We start from the raw sequence: 15,984 nt of genomic DNA, 5'->3' as shown, positions 1-15,984 counted from the left end.
TATTTGTGTTTGAACACAGGTGCCCACAGAAGCACGGGAGCATCATAAGATTTTACGCAGCTGTGAGTGACATTCAAAAGAAGTGATGGAAACTGAACTCATAGTTTTTGTAAGAGCAAAACATGCTCTTAAACACTGTTTGATCTCAAGGTTTACTCACTACAATGACAAGCTTGCATGTGGTACCTGACTCAGAAACAAGTGATAGACAGGCTCGAAAGCAAGGCATGAAATCAGTCCATCTTGGGCAGCTGCTTCTTTCCTCTGGATCCTCTCCTCTATCTTGATGTAGACAGGGAAGTACTTTTGGTGGTCCTCTGGTTGGAGAGCAAGATAGCACAGTGGTCTTCACTGTTAGAGCATCAATACTTCTGCCTGCTGCCAGATTCTGCTTTTATCAGCTACAAGGGGCAGTCACACTCTAGTCAATCAAACTCTAGCATTATGTCATTACATAGTATGTCTTGCTTAGCTGCTACGCAGGGACACAGCTGACATGAGCTAGCAACTCCTGGCTGTAACATCCAACCTTGTCCTATTCTTATTTCTTACTTGTATGCTCTCTATATTCTATCCCCTGAATCCACATGCCACTCAGGGTCATGAGGATTCACAGAGGAATGCAAGCTGAATCATGTATTGCATTTTCTGTAATACTCACTTTGGCAAAACTTGAATAGTGGTCCAATCTTGGCCAGCCTCTCCAGTCTTGGTGGTAGGTTATACTTTTTGCACTTGTTAAATCATGACTGGAGGGTTTTTCCATGTAATATAAACATTAAATTGAAACAGGCTTTCCTCTAAAAATATTTTATCAATTTACTAGTACAATCTGCTTCTAATGTTTTGAATCACTGGGTGCTATGGGAGATTTAGCCCCTCACCAGTCTCTATGGAGCAAGGCTTTGCAGTTTTGCCATTCTGTATGATCAGAGCTTTACATTGATCACATTGAGAATGGCTGCCTTCATTTAAATAGGCTGCAAACATGGAGGTTAAGAAGTGAATTGCCTGCCTAATTGGTTCCTTATATAGTGGGTATTTGGTCATTGGCAAGTGGAAACAAACAAGATTTATTAAGATACAAAGTAAGTCTTCTTCCGGTGGTCTCAGAGGTGTTTTGTGGTTAATGGGGACATAGAATAAGTACAATTTCTGGGAGTTCCAAACATGAATACATGCAATCTCCAAACAAATCTTTTAATGGCTCCATAGTTTTGTGGAAACAATTAAGAAAAAGTATCTTGCTACAGAAGAGTTTCCCAGGTCCCATTGACATCCTGAGTGCATTCCCCATTTCTTCCTATTAGGAATTCTTGTGTTTCTTATTGCAGACATGTCTAAAAAGAAACAAACTTATTCTTATGGTTAGTACAAGAAGAATGTAAAATATAAACCAAAATCCTTCTTTCAACCAATGAAACCAATTATATTTAGGGTAACACAAAGTAAGCATTTCTAGCTAATTGATCCTACAGACCACATTTTTTCAATTCCTTATTCCAGTCACTTTGAATGGAGGCGTCTGCTCTGAGTAGGCCTACCATAGTGTGCAATTCTGCTGTCTTATGCACCAATATTTTTTCGTGGTTCCAGGGTGTTTGATGTATGCTCTGTAGTTGTTTCTCATTGTGCTCTGCTATCCATCTTATCGATTTCTCTAATGGTTTTTAACCAATTTATCAATGTGGTCTTTCTCCATTTCAAAATCAAATTGGAATATGTAATGTTTTTCTTAGTAGTTTACTGGGGTTAATCTCATCTGACTGTGCCCTACCACCTGGGAAAAATTATGAACTAGATAGCATCCTCTAGTTATATTCCATTCTACATGATTTTCATTCAGAGTTGTTTATTTAAATAATCTCATCTAGCTATAGTTTCATTATTAATGCATACCCAGAATTTATAGTTACCTAGGGTTTGTACAGTATGTGGCATAGTAGGATATACCTATGCTGTCTGTTTCTTCCATCTTTCTTATGGGTATGTGTGGATATAAATATGTGTTGGGTCCTAGTTGGTATGTTTGTTCCATGGGGATGTATGTTGAAGGAATTATAAAAAGTAAATCCACCCTGCAAACTTGCTTTCCTGCTGGGCCACATTTTTGAGCCAGTACCGTTCGGCCTCAATACTAAGCTCCAGCAGGTTTTTGTTATTTTCTCTCAGCAAGCTACATCTTGCTCATATGCAACTCTTTACACACTCCCACAATCATTCATCTATTTAGTGCCTAAGACCCAGTAAGTAAAGCATGACTCTTAAGGCCTTAATATCCAATCAGATTTATATAATAATAAAATTACAATTTACAATACACCAATACAATAATTTTAGAGCCAAATAATAAAGAATATTCTAACCCAATTAATCTATTTTGTGAGAACCTGCTTGGTTGTATAACCTCGTGGGGTCTGGTTGGTCCTCATCGTCTGTCTCCATGATGACGTCTCATTCTGCCTGACCCCTCTCCTCCTCCTCTCCTGACCTTTTTTTCTCCTCCAACTCTAGCTCCACCTCTCTATTCCTGTCCAATCACAGGCCTGTCACTGCCCTAATGTGATTGGACAGAGAAAATGCTACAAGACATGTATGCTGGCGTGTTATTAACATTTATCCATATGAAGTGGTGAACTGGTGTTACCCAGGTTTCCTCCTGTGTATATGGTGTTTTATACAATTTATATGGTTGTGATATTTTTTTTATCCATGTATCCAATTCTGTGTGTTATCTAAAAATGTTTATACAAGTTTAGTTCACATGTGCCATCAGCACAGTAACACATTCTTTCAGTGTTCAGAATAGTTTGAAATTCTTTCTCTGCTCAGTCCTGTTGTAAACAATATTTCTAATTCTCTAGTTATACTTAGTATATTAGATTTATAAATTAGGCACATAATCAGGTTATGATTAGTGGTAATGATATTTAATGTCATTTCGTATTCCTGCCTGTATGTTACCTGTAGGTAGTACTTGTATCTCTGTTTCCATGGTATTAACTATTATATATAAATAATGCATTAATTATTGTGATACTGCATGTAATGCTTTGGCTATGTCTGCATTATTTTTGTGTATATAGAGTTCTGCTTTTATAGGTTGAACACTCTGTCCAATAACCTGGTAGTTTTCTATCTGGTCCTGGGTAGCTGGTGACATTAAAATTTCTAGGGTTGTTTTGTTGAAGGAGTACTAGCATTTAGCTGGTTTCTGTGGCTCCTTGCTGACTTCTGTTCCTGAACCTGTGGTATTAGGTATGTTGGTGGCTCTTGCATCCATTGGTGCACTGGTTGAGGTGCTGCCAGTTGTACCCGATGTTCCCTGACATAATCCCAAAACAATAAGAGCCACAAGAATAATGGTGCTAATATGCTTGCGGCCATTATCACCTGTGGGGAGGCCATAGTAATTATGGCTATTCCTGCTATTGCTTCCAGGAGCATGTACAGACTAGGCATGCTGAGATGTTTCCACATTTAGGTTATAAATAGTATTGCTCCTATACAGTGTTCTGATCATGAAGTCAGTACCAATACCAAAAGGATTGCCAGGGTATTTTAACTTGTATGATAATGTAGGAACCGGGTCCAGCAAATAGTACAATTGGTGAGTTTTATTCTTGTTAACTTCATATTGGTTATATTTGTCCCTTGGTTTGTTATATGGTTGTACCAGTGTATTGCACAATTTACCACTAGCACTACAATATAAATACCTATAGTTATTTCTAGGCATGTATAATAAAGGATTTTGCATAAAGTTCAATTAAGACACATAGAGGTCACGTAATATCTTCCAGTCAAGACAGTTTTAGGTTGGCTTTGACTTGTGTAAACAAGACAGTGTTTTCCTGTCCTTGGGTCACCACATCTGCATGTTCAAGCGTCTGATCCTTCTTATTTCTGTGAATGCATTCATAATCGATAACTAGTACTTTTTCCTGTTCCACTGAGTAATCTATACTTTTGTTATATTTTATTGTCTTGGTATTGGGAATTTCTTATTCAATCTTGGTCTGATGTTTACTTTGTGCATGCATTTCCTTAGTTCTTGTGCCAGGCAGCTACTCTTATCCTTACTTGCTAGCTTAGTTTTGAGCAGTCCACTAAATCTTTCAGTGGCTCCTGCTGCTGTTGGCTGATAAGCCATGTGATATTTCCATTGTATATTCATAATCTTACAAAAAATGTTAACCTTACTCCCTGGGAAGTGCTTTCTTGATCAGATCATATAATATCTGGGGTCCCATAATGGTTGATCCAATCCCATAATATAAGTATGGTTAAAGATTGGTTTGGCTTTGGTGTGCTTTTGACAGATCCTAATCTGGTGCATATGTCTACCAAGGTGCATAGGTATACTTCTTTCCATTGTTTTATTCATCCTATAAAGTCTATTGTTAAGATTAAAATTCAGCCCCTGTCCTATGTTCCCCTTATAATTGTGTGTGAATCTAATTTTATATCTTGTCAATGTTTGCATTGGCTTATTGAATCCTTAATCCTATTCCAAATCACCTTTAAATTTCTGCTGAAAACTACTGTAATGTGCCATGTGTTCCTGCATGTGCTAGGAGTGTTTCATGTATTTTTAATATTTCTTTGGTGGTAATCTCTGTCTCCAAGTGTCTAGTTGATATTGGCTTCCATTTTGCTTTAATCCTTAACTTGTTGCTGCCTATCTGTTCTGCCTACTAATTTCATTTCAATGTAATTGTCAGGCTGGCTAATTTATACACTATATCAGTATGTCTATGTTGGTCACCTTCTTTGTTAGCATGGGTGTGCATACATATATGATATACATATCCCTTATTTGGCTATATTATAAAATTATGTCCAAAATTCCTTGGTCCATATATTTTTGTCATTAATTTTCCAATCATTCACTTTCCATTTTCCTGACCATATGGCTATACCATTGGCTATTCACCATGAGTCATTAAAGAAATGTAGTACTTTTTGTTTTTCTTTGAGGCTTTGATTTGCTGCCAGCATGTCTGCTATTACTCCTGGATGTTGTGCGGATTTAGCTGTTCCTTCTTCTGTGGTCACCATTCCATCCATTGGTCTGTAGGCTGCCGCCTTCCACAAGACTGCATTCTGTCTACTGGTGGCAGAGCCATCCATAAACCAGGCATTAATCAGGGAAGGATGGTACTTTCCTGTCCCCCAATGCCCTAGTGGTACCTGTTTCTGGGGAGGGGTGGCATTTGGGATGATGGATAATCCCTGTGGAGTCATAGGGCAGTAGGTCTGAAGTATTGACTCCTGTGCCTTTGGCACAGACCCCTTTGCAGGCAGGGTACCAGAACGAAGGAGATCTGCTAAGTACCATTTCCATTGTAGTAATTTCCCTTCCATGGGTAGACTGGCCCATGCTCCCTCTGGTGCCTTGATCAAATCTAGAATCGGGAGTGTGGTTCTGAATATTACTTCGTTGTTCTGCAGCATGCTGTGGCAAGTTTTTAAGGCCTCGTATGCTTTCCAAATCGTTTTTACACAATAGAGATAATTTGTTTTCCAACCATGGGGAGTGTACAATAGAAGCCTACTGGCCATTCTTTACCATTTCTTTTGGCAAAGATATTCCAGTTTCCATACTGTTTTAGGTACGGTATGTCTGAATATATCATCTGGTTGAATGTATTGTAGTTTAGAATATTCCTTTACATATTCTAGCACTGTTTTCATAGTTTGTTCTTGGGGTTCATCCCAAACAAAATCATTTGCTTTCTTTGTAATAGTATACAAGGATTGCAAAATGACTTGTAAATATGGTATGTGTTGTCTCCACTATCCACATAATCCTATACGATATGATGTTGTACCCCTGTTTTATTAAGTGGTGTTTTAAGCTGTTCTAACATGACTTCTGTAGGTATTTCTGGTCCTTTAGTGGACCACATTACACCTAAGAACTTGACCTTTCCATCTGGTCCTGATACCTTACCTTATTGATGGTCCAACCATCATCTCTTAATACTTGTAAGCTTTTTTGTATATTTTCCTTTTCTTGTCATCAAAAGGTCATCAACATATGATTATATAACACAATTAAGTGCTGGTATGACCTTATCCAGTAACCATCTTAGAATGTTGTAGGCTATTATTGGGCTGTTTATGTATCCTTGTGGGTGTCTTAAAAATTGGTACTATCTTCCTTGTCAAGTAAATGTGGTATATTCTCTGTTTTGTGTGTACAGTGGTATGCCAAAGAACACATGTGACAAATCTATAGTTGCCAGCCATTTTGGCTCTGCTTTCTTAAGTCCTCATGAAAATATCTTCTACATCTGGTAATTGTCCTGGCAGTTTAGGGACAATTCATTATTCTCCTATATTCTACTGTCATTCCCCATTTACCATTATGTTTAAAATTGGCCAAATTGAACTGTTGAAATAGAAACTTTGAGTTGGTTCAATTACTCCTTCCTTTAGTAGGGTTTTAATGGTTTCAGATATCTTCTCACTTCTGCTTTTAAATGGGTATTGTGGCATATATGAGGGTTTAACTGTTGGTAACCTTATAGGTTCTATTGCTACTCCTGCTAGATAACATTTTACTTTGGCAATTTTTTAAAATTTAGGAAATTGGGGAAAATGTTTAAGATCATTGGGAAGCCTAAAATATTTTCTGCTGCACTGTAACATGCAAGATCCAAGGAATTATTTGATCATATACCATTAATTCTAATTTACGTATTAGTACTATGAATTCTTCTGGCCCTCCTTGTATAATTATTTTTTCCTTTCTTGGTATAGTGTCTGGTAGTTCTGTGCATATATTAACACCACTGCTATTATCAATTAGCCATCTAACATTTATCTTTTTATTAATATTTAGGTTCAGCGTGATATATGGCCTTATTGGACGATGAGTTGATTTTTTTTTTTTTTGGATGACTTGATTCTTATCGTAAGGTATTTATTTGCCTTCTCATAGTTGGGTGCTAATTGTTCCTTTGTACTGGTGCCTTCTGTTCCCTAAAAATGTCTTAGGTTAGTTCCTTCAAAAAATCCTATTTGGTTTATCCTTCTGTGGGGTTCTGCTTATAAATGAATGTGGGCTTTCTGCTAAAGGGTTTAATATTTGTAAATGGTCTGAAAAATCTGGGTGTTCTCCTTAATTTAAATGGCTTTCTTATGACATTTAATGTAACTACTTTTTCTTTGCCTAACTCCCTGTATCCTTTAAAGAGATCAATTACCTCAGAAATGGTTCTGCAATTCTGAAGTTGTCCTGCCAAACTAATTCTCATGTGTGGTGGTGTCCCCTTACTTGAAATTCTTTTGAATTGTGGAACAGCCTGTGGTGTAGCTACTTCATTATATATAAACCACAGTACCCTTAGTTTTCTCAGTAACTGAATGGCCTCTTGGAAAGTGTTTCATTTTGCTGCCACTTCAAAATGTGTAAAGTCTAAAGATGGAAATGCATATCTCCAGGCTACGGTTATCCAGTCAAGGAGAGGGTATACATCACCTCAAGCAGTGTCTAGGACTTGCTCTAAAGCTTCATACACTACTGGTTTTTCTACTGTTTTCTTGATTTTCCTCATTTCTAATTCTGACAGCATTACTGTGTCTGCTCCTTTGACCAGAGCTTTACATATGGGGTGCATCCTTCATTCCATTCTAGGAATATTCCTGTCTCAACTGACTTATTGAAGAGACTTATGGTCTCAGTATTAGACTTATTAGACTTATTGTCTAATTTCTATCTGTTGCTCGAGCTGTTACTGAATACACCTTGGAAGATGTCACTGGACGGGATATTGCTGTCTTGCCTGGGCCCTGGATTAGCACAGAATCTTTGTTTGTCCTCCATTTCTTAGTTATATTAGTGGTTATGCTCTTGCCCATCAGTCTGTCTTTATCTATGTCCACTATGGTTTCCATCAGTATTGCTGGAACTTCTTACTAGCTGCATGCTCTAGCAACGGCTTTACTATTTGTGGATATGTTAGAGGTACCTCAATCTCACATCTCTAAACCCAGCTTTCCTTTTGACCTTACTCTTTGTTTCAAGCCATTTTTTCTTTGTGGTATCTGTGGCATCTGGACTCACTACCATGACTTTAAAGATACTAATTAGTTTCTTCATTCTCATGTTATTATATATTCTAGGGAGTATAGAGCCTTATTATTTTCTTTTTTATATACCACCCAAAGTTAGTTTGGTTTGGGTTTCTTATTATTTTTGCCAATAATTTATTTGCCTTTCTCTCCAGGTATTTGGCCAGCCAGTTTCTCATGGGTTTCCCTGCACCTTCCACAGTGTAGGTAGCAGTTGGCTTCAAGGTGTTCATAATCAGCCTGTGATAAGGTCCCTCACCTCTGTCCTTTGGGGTGGTGATCCCTTCTTTCATTATTTCTCTTAGAGCTCTAGTTGGTTTTGCACCTGGGCTGCAATTAATTTTATATGATCAGAGGCTTATTGACAATTTAGTGAAATTTAGACGGGTCAGGGCAGCTATTGTTCTTAGAGGGTCCAGTTTCCTTCTCAGGATCCCACCTTAAAGGTGGAATCCAGCTGACTACACCAACTGTTGCTAGTGGAGTTTAGGGGTCAGGAGGAGAGATGGAGTCCAGATACCACTTGATTTCAAGGTTTATTCAATACAGTGACAAGCATCAGTCCTTCACACACACACACACACACACACACACACACACACACACACACACACACACACACTACCTAACTCCGAAGCAAGCAGTAGAGAAGCTTGAAGGCAAGGCTCACAATCTGTCCATGCCATGTCTCAGGATCTTGATGCAGCCAGAGAGGTTCATTTAGTGTTCCAAGAGCAAGACAGTACAACGGTCTTCAATGTTGAATCATCAATACTTCTGCCTGCTGCCAGACTCTGCTTTTACTAGCTACAAGGGGCAGTCACACTCTAGCCAATCAAACTCTAGCATGACATCATTACAAAGTACTTCATTCTTATCTGCTACACGCAGCTGACATGAGCTAAGTGCTCATCACTTTAACATCCAACTTGGACCTGTTCTTTTTTTTTCTTATTTACATGGTCTCTAAAGTTGTCTCTTAAGTGTCTCTTTTTCAGCCCTAAAGTTGAGTTTTTGAAAAGTGGTTCTACTTTTCCCCTTTTGAGATGGTTAAAAATTAATTACAGTGATAGGCACAAATTGATAACAAAGTTCAATGTTGTGAGTGAATTGTTATCTGGATGAATGTATGTTAGACAGGTTTAAGGCACATGATAATTTCTTTTTTTGAAACAAGGATTCATTTTGTACAAGCTTTTTATGGAGGATACAGCCCCCTTGAGTATATACTACCAATTCCTGAATTTAAGCTCAATGCAATTAGGGATATTCTTTTATGCTCTTTCATTGCAACCATGTTTTTACTGAACTTTTTCCCCTTTTAACCTATTTTAATTTCATTTTACGAGCATTTTTATTACGTTTTCTTTATTTACATTGCAAGTTTTATCCCCTCAAAAACTCCCCTACCCAATTCCCACCTCTCCCTGCTCACTAACCCACCCACTCCTGCTTTGCTGTCCTGGCATTCCCCTACACTAGGGCATCAAGCCTTCATAAGACCAAGGGCCTCTCATCTTATTGATGTCCCTATAATGCTGCTATGAACATTGTGGAATATGTGTCCTTATTACATGTTGGAGCATCTTCTGGGTATATGCCCACCCTCTGCTACATATGCGGCTGGAGCCATGGGTCCCACCACGTGTACTCTTTGGTTCGTGCTTTATACCCTGGGAGCTCTAGGGGTACTGGTTGGTTCATATTGTTGTCCCTCCTATGGGGCTGCAAACCCCTTCATCTCCTTGAGTTCTTTCCTTAGCTTCTCCATTGGGGACTTCATGCTCAGTCTAATTGATGGCTGTGAGCATCCACTTTGGTATTAATTGGGCACTGGCAGAGCCTCTCAGGAGTCAGCTATACTTACAGTCCTGTCATTAAGCCCTTGTTGGCATCCACAATAGGGTCTGGCTTGTGTAAGTGTATATGGGATGAATCCCTAGGTGGAACAGTCACTGAATGTCCTTTCCTTCAGTTTCTGCCCCAAACATTGTCTCTGTATCTCATCCCATGGGTATTTTGATCCCCCTTTTAAGAAGGATCGAAGTATCCACACTTTAGTCTTCCTTCTCTTTGAGCTTCATGTGGTCTGTGAATTGTATCTTGGGTATTCCACACTTCTGAGCTAATATTCACTTATCAGTGAGTGCATGCCATGTGTGTTCTTTTGTGATTGGGTTTCCTCACTGAGGATGATATTTTCTAGTTCCATCCATTTGTCTAAGAACTTCATGAATTCATCATTTTTAATAGCTGTGTAGTACCCCACTATGTAGATGTACCATGTTTTCTGTATCCATTCTTCTGTTGAGGGACATCTGGTTGTTTCCAGTTTCTGGCTATTATAAATAATGCTGCTATGAACATAGTGGAATATGTGTCCTTATTACATGTTGGAGCATCTTCTGGGTGTATGCCCACTGGGTCCTCAGGTCAGTTACTGAACTTTTATCTTTTACATTCAACTATTTCAGAAGAGTCCTATGATGTTCTTAATTAAAGCTATTCTTAATTAAAGTGTTTTCAGTTGAAAACAAAAAATTATTCAAAACCTTTATATTACATATAGCGATGACTTCTGAATTCCCCCTTTTTGTATTTTTCATCTTCTACTCTGTGTGAATGTTTTTAATGTATACTTCTTTGACATCACTAACAAGTGTCACCCTATCGAAGATAAGCTCTGAAGCCTCCTGAGTCTAAATCTTCAGACCTATTTCATATATATGTGTGTGTGTATGCACATATATATATATATGTATGTATATATATATCAATACACTTTAATATACATTCAAATATATACATATGATATTATATAATTATATGATATATGTAATATAACATAAAACAAACAACATTGATGATTACAGCAGCTTACAGGATGTCATCCAAGTAGTCTAATAAAGACTCTCTACTCACAAAGGCCAAGAATCTGGTAGTTGTTCAGTCTATGAGACTGGATGTCTCAGAAATCTCAATCTGGTGCTAGCATCCCAGGAAATTCTGAGAGAGTTGCTGGCCTTCAGTCTACATTGTAATTCCAAAGGAAAAGGTTCTAATCTCCATGATATAATGTTTCAGTATCCAGATAGATGAACTTTCAGTGAGAGGGAAGGCAGGTGGGCAAAAAACAAAGCTTTGCTTTCCATGTCCTCTTCTCTAGGTTGATCTCAGAAAGTTCCTCTAGATTTAGGGTGGGTCTTCTGACCTCATACAATCCAGATTTAGAATTAGTCTTCTAACCTCAAATAATTCAGTTAAGAAAATCAACTCACAGATGTGCTCAGCTGCTGGGCCTTTAATTCATTCCTAATACAGTAAAACTAACAACCCTGAATAGCTCCTTTATCACTCTCTATGCTCCTTCCTTGCCATATTTCTGATTAAAAATTGAGTATTTAATTCTATCTGCACTGACATTTTCCTTCACTTAGATTTTTACACATGGTTAATTAAGACTTTCTGATTTAAGGAATTTAACAAAACAGCCAATAAAGAAAAGGTCATGTTAACATAAAAAACAAATCTTTCTTTGGAGGTATCCCTGTCCCAATTATGACATGTGTATTGCTTATATGTAGATATTAGCTACTTAGTAAATGAGAAACAAGCTAGAATCCATAGACCAAGAGAGGCTAAGAATAGAAGATGGGATTGAAGGATTAGATGGAATTAGGAGGGAAAGGAAAATAGATTTTATGGTGAGAGGTCTGGGTGGCAGGGAGGATCAGATGGGGATGAATTTGGCAGAAGGGGCTAAGAGTGAATGCAGGGAGAGACAGCTGGAATTGAGGGGGATTTGAGGGGTCATATGAAAACCTAGTATGATGGAAACTTCCTAAAATATATGAAGGTGATCCAAATGAAACCTCCAATAATGGGAGACCAAGTCCCATCTCTTGTTACCAAAGCTTCCTGTACTGGGGCTGGGCTGTCTCCAACTGAGTTGGTGGCCAAAGGGACCCCACAGAAATACCCCCCAAGCACAGGCTATTGCTAAGATAAGAGGTTGATCTCCACAAACTGATAGCAAGACTCCATTTTTATAGACAATAGCCACACAATTCACTGAACATGGAGTGGTAGAGTCAGTACCTACACAGAGTATTTTCCCCTATATTCTAGTGTCTTTGATATGAGAAGTTACTCTGAAGGGTACCAAAAGAGAAATGTAGACATCAATCTATCTTAGTATTTTACTGTTGTTAACAGATACTATGACCAAGGCAACTTTTTTAAGGACAATATTTAATGGGGGCTGGTTTATATGTTCAGAGGTTCAGTCCAATATCAAAGCAGAAACAGCAGGATCCAGTCAGGCATGCATGGTTCAGTAGTAGCTGAGAATTCTACATCTTCATTTGAAGGCAGTTAGCAGAATACTGGCTTCCAGGCAGCTAGGATGAGGGTCTTAAAGCCCATACCCACAGTGACAAACCTACTTCAACAAGGCCACACCTACTCCAACAGTGCCACATCTTTTTATAGTACCACTCTTTAGGCCCAGTATATACAACCACATTATTCCAGCCACAAACCCTTTGATCTTCAATGCTGTCCTGCCTATGAAATATGCTAGGGCAATAGAGGCACAAAACTTTTGGGAGTAACCAACCAATGTCTAATTTGATTTAAGGTTCATTCCATAAAATGGAACCCATATATGACACTGCTTGGTTTACTAAAACACTGAGACTAGGTAGCCCAGGTAAAAAGATCTAAGTTAAAACCAATTACTTCTGTCTTAAAAAAGGATAAAATGACTCCAGATAATATTCTGCTATAGTTTTTGATCAGTGCATTATTCAACTATCATTAGGGAAGCTTCTTTCTGTAGCATATGGGAACAAATACAGAGAATCAGAGTCAGACATTATGATGGGGAGAGAAAAGAGAGGAGGAAGGAGGGGAAGACAGAGAAAAGGGAAAGGGAAGGAGAGAGAGAAAGAGAAAGAGAGAGAGAGAGAGAGAGAGAGAGAGAGAGACAGAGACAGAGACAGAGACAGAGACAGAGAGACAGAGAGAGAGAGAGAGACAGAGACAGAGACAGACAGAGACAGAGAGAGAGACAGAGAGAGGGACAGAGACAGACAGAGGGGGGGACAGAGACAAAGAGAGAGACTAAGAGACAGAGAACAAGAATAGGAACACTCAGCTTTAAAGGGACATCTCAGTCACAGTTTAGGTAACCCCACTGAAGTGGAGGCAAAAAGAGTTTAAGAGCCAGACTAAGTGGAGGATAGCAGGAGAACAAGGCCCTCTAATTCAAGTGAACAAGTTCATATGAACTTAGAGACTGAAGCAGCATACACAGGGACTGAACATGTCTGTATCAGGTCCTCTGCATATATATTATGACTTTTAGTACTTTAGTATTTTTATAGGACTTCTGAGTGTATAAGTAAAGGTATCTCTGATTCTTGTGACTTCTCCCAGCCTTTTTTCTTCTTTTTGTTTGACCTGCCCAGCTTCAAAGTGATGGTCTTTATCTTATATTTTATTTTGTCATTTCTAATTATATTCATTTTGTCATTATATTTTGCCTGTTCTTTTCTAATGAGAGACAGAAAGAGAGAAGATGCCAAGGGAAAGTGAGGAGGACCTGGGAGGACTACAGGGAGGGGATAGTCAGGATATATTGTATTACAAAAGAATTTATTTTCAATAAAAGGGAACAGTCAATACTTAAGTGTTAAACACCAAAATTCAATACTGAAAATCTAGGATACAAACTCACTATGTCCAGGTTCAGCAGGTTGGGAAAGTCCAAGTCAGTGAGAAACAGCTTCATCCAACTGCTCACCCACCAACCAAGAACTTCTATGCGATATTTGGGAAAGATCTAGCCCCAGGCAGCACCTTATGTGGACTGGTATCTAACAATGATTCCTTGTGATGTCACATGTAATGAACCAATCAAGGCCTAGCACAGCCCATAGTGCTATTTTTTTTCTCTTCCTAACAACCATATTACTAATTTTTCTTATGGCAGTGATCAAATAGCTGAAAAGGATCTACTTACTGGGGAAAGTGCTTATTTAACCTCACACTTAAACAACGGGGGCTGGGGGGGTGGCAGCTCATTGCATGGACATCAGGAGTGAGATGCAGTGGGTTACATGGCATTTGTACCCTCCCATTCCTCCAACTACCCAAGACTGCTGGTAGGTCCATCTTCAAGGCTTCCACAGTGTCACAACAACACCAATGTTTGGGAACCAAGTATTCAAAGTATGTGACAATAGTGGATATTCCATAACAAATCCATTTCATGTCCTCTTCCCACTTTAATAATAATAATTAAAGCAACAACAAAAATCTTAAAAAAATCTGTTCTTGGAACTGAATGATCATTATAAGTTTTATTTACATTGTTGTTCTTCAACTTTTAAAAAGCAGTACTTTATTCTCAGAAAGATTTATTATAACCAACTGTCAGCCATAGTCTGTAATCAGATATGAGTCCTGCTCAAGTGTCAGATAACATGAAAGACAACATAATATTCCCATATTCAGAGATTCTCTACTTTTATCATTCTGAGTATTTGTTATCTATTTTTTACAAATCTATTTTTCTATTCCTAAATCATTAGTAGACTTTTTTTGGTGTAGTTTAGAAATTAGGCGCTCTGCTTGTTGTAATATTTAATGTTTCCATTGCTAGTCTCATACAAATGAGTAGATAGATAAATTAGGCATCTTTCAAACTTATGTAGGGACTGTGGTGAACTTTCTTGCATTCAGTCTAATTTTCTAATTTCCTTATTAATAACACAAGTTAGGTAAGACAGTACCTATTCATAAGTACATTATTATTTTGTTCTAAATATGAAGATGTGTTTTTGTTTTTGTTTTTATAGTTTTCATAGACTTTAAACTTTAGGACATTAAAATCGTCATGGAACTTAAGGAGGATTGTTTTATAATTAATTAATTATTTTATTTACATCTCAAATGCTTTGTTCCTTCCAATTCCTCACTCCACACCACCACAGAGTTCTCTCCCCCATCCCTTCTCCCCTTCACCTCTTAGAGAGTGACCCCCTGAATATTCTTCCACCATGGGGCATCAAGTCTCTACAAGATCAGGCGCATCCTTTCCCGCTGAGGACAGACAAAGTAGCCCTTTATGTGTTGTGGGCTTCAGACCAGCTCAAGGATGAGTTATTTTATACAAGGAGTTTATTAAAAATGTTCTCACAATTGGAAAAAATATTTTTGCCATGGCAATATTGATGGTTGATTTAAAATAATTAACCTATGATTCACAAAATTCCCATCTGTAGCTGTTGAGTTTTTTAGTCCCCTACATAGAAGATGAGCATCAATTTATGTCAACCAGTTTTCTATTGCTATTGAAGTTTCTTTGGTGATTAGTATTGAATTTTGCCTTCATAAGGTTTGAATCACCTAAGAGAAAATTAAATGTCTGGGTCAGTATGAGAGATTTTATATTTTAGGTTAGTCTCTAGAGATGCCTGTGAAGGACTGGCTAGATTAAGTTAGTTTAGAAGAGGAAGACTTGCCTCAAATTTGTGAGGCACTAATAGGGTCTGCAATACTGGACTAAATAAAAAGGAGAAAGGCACTGAACATAAGTTTTCCTCCCATTTTTGTTCCTCCTGAGTACAGACATAGTATGATCACTTGCCTTTCTATCATCATCATGACTTGTATCATAGAACTGGGAGCCAAAATAGATCAATCGCTCTTTAACTTGCTTTTGGCCTGTATATTGTTTTAGCAACAAGATACATATATAAAGCAGTACCTGAGACATTCATCTTAGAAGGCAACAATGTTTACTTTGGCATATTATTTTAGAGATTTCAGCCCAAGTTCACTGGACCTTCTTTATTTTTGTCTATGTTGATGAATTACACGACATCTTGGCAGAGC

At 38.0% G+C, this 15,984-nt stretch overlaps 1 long non-coding RNA gene across 1 annotated transcript; it reads right to left on the bottom strand.

The window, feature by feature from the left end:
- Window positions 1-1,186: 1,186 nt before the first annotated feature.
- On the bottom strand, window positions 1,187-13,912 carry LOC116086078. Its single transcript, XR_004116816.1, has 2 exons — window positions 13,823-13,912; window positions 1,187-1,340 (listed from the first exon to the last, which is right to left on the bottom strand). It is a non-coding gene; the product is annotated as an uncharacterized LOC116086078 (long non-coding RNA).
- Window positions 13,913-15,984: the final 2,072 nt, after the last annotated feature.

Source organism: Mastomys coucha, unplaced genomic scaffold (assembly GCF_008632895.1).
Source record: "Mastomys coucha isolate ucsf_1 unplaced genomic scaffold, UCSF_Mcou_1 pScaffold12, whole genome shotgun sequence".
NCBI lineage: Eukaryota > Metazoa > Chordata > Mammalia > Rodentia > Muridae > Mastomys > Mastomys coucha.
The sequence above is the reverse complement of the archived record's forward strand: the minus strand, read 5'-3'. Positions and strand labels throughout refer to the sequence as shown.